This window comes from Aptenodytes forsteri, unplaced genomic scaffold (assembly GCF_000699145.1).
Source record: "Aptenodytes forsteri isolate BGI_AS27 unplaced genomic scaffold, ASM69914v1 Scaffold34, whole genome shotgun sequence".
Lineage (NCBI taxonomy): Eukaryota > Metazoa > Chordata > Aves > Sphenisciformes > Spheniscidae > Aptenodytes > Aptenodytes forsteri.
Window position 1 is genome coordinate 818,866 of NW_008795038.1, and position 1,905 is coordinate 820,770.

The following is a 1,905-nucleotide window of genomic DNA, read 5'->3' on the forward strand; positions in this document are numbered from 1 at the left end:
TCACCCCCTGCCCCTCCGCCGCCCCACCACAGCTCCCACCCCACCCCATGAACCTGCTGGGCCCTGCACCCCAGGGTGCAGCCCCCTGGGCCAGGATGCAGCACCCTGCAGCATGTGCCCAGCTGGGAGAGGCTGGATTCAGGCAGGGAGCAGGGCAAGATTCGGGCAGGGTGCAGGGCTGGATTCAGGCAGGGTGCAGGGCAGGATTCGGGCAGGGAGCAGGGCAGGATTCGGGCAGGGTGCAGGGCAGGATTTGGGCAGGGTACAGGGCTAGATTTGGGCAGGGTGCAGGGCAGGATTCGGGCAGGGAGCAGGGCAGGATTCGGGCAGGGTGCAGGGCAGGATTCGGGCAGGGAGCAGGGCAGGATTCGGGCAGGGTGCAGGGCAGGATTCGGGCAGGGTGCAGGGCAGGATTCGGGCAGGGTGCAGGGCAGGATCCAAACACACAGGACCCATCAGCACCTCCAGCCGCGGGCTCAGCGCTCCCCTGCCCCGGCAGCTCTCCCAGCACAGACACAGCCCTGGTAACGTGTTAATCCCCGGGTCCATGGGCAGCTTCCAGGAAAGCAATTTTACACCCCACGGGACGAGCACTCTGCTCACCCACATGCATCCAGGCGGCAAGAAACCATCCACTGCCATTTAGCACGCAAACGCGAGGCTGCTCCTCACAGTCTGTCTGCAGCTCCAGAGGGAAACTGAGGCACCGGGAAGCTGGGCAGCGGGGAAGAAGCAGGATGGCCCCAGCTGCTGCACCCCTGAGCCCGGATCCCTCCTGCCACGGGAGCAGCCAGGAGCGGGGAGCAGGGTCGGGGCTGGCACAACCCACCGGTGCCACCCGGGAGCCCAGCATGGAGCCAATACCCGCAGCATCCTCCACCGAGACGCCGCGGGAGCCATGCAGCCCCTCGCTGTGGCCAGCCAAAACCGGGGCGCGAGGAAGCAGCACCCTGTACCCCCTAGCCCTGGAGACCTTCTCCCACCAGCAACAGCCAGAGCCATTCGGGCAACCTCTCCGGCGATCAGTTAATTCTAAATGCAAGGCACACCTTGTTAATCTGTTCTCCTTATGTATCTTTTAATGTGGGCTTATTTAACCAATGCAGAAGTATTTTAAAAGGATTGATTCTTGCCTCTTAATTCTGGTTTTATCATCTTGGGATGAATTAGCAGTAAAAAAATAATTAGACGGAAAATAAAAAAAGATCATCCATCATTTTCTAACGTGATGAAATAAAAATTAGGACTGTAATAAATACAGGCCAGGCCGCATCATTGTTGTGCATACACCAAGTGTGTCAGCCTGATTAGAAACAAAAAATCAAGTTCCTCCATCAAAGCCTGCCCTGCTGCAGAGCCGGGTTTCCAGCCGACACAGCCAAACCGCAATCAACTTTCTCCATTTTCTGAGGAAATGATAATATATAAAAAAGCACGCAAAGCAAGAGTCAACTGATCATTTAAACCAAATTCTCCTGTTTGGTGTTTTAAATCAGGCCTGATTCAGGCGCTGTAAAGCCTCCCACGCCAGCAGGGATGCTACGGCTGCATCACGGCAATCCCGCCGTCCCGAGGGACGGGGAGCGACCTCGGCCTTTCGTGCCCGGGGGGAGCGTTCACCCCAACCCTGCCCGTGCCCCGGCAGGGACCCCACCAGCCCCGTGCTGGCAGCGGTGCCGGCAGCTGGGGCTGCCCGCGAGCACGGCACCACGGTCCCACCGCCGGCAGCGTGCGGCACCGGCCGAGACGAGGCTCTCGCCAGCCGGCAGAGCAGCATTTATGTAACAGCGGGAGAGAGGCAGCGTGGAGCGGGGCAGCCTATTTTTATCAGAAATGCTCGGCAGCGTTATGAAACTAGAAGCTTCGGCTCCAGAACGGAGCGGTGGGGGAGCAGGGCCCTCCGCC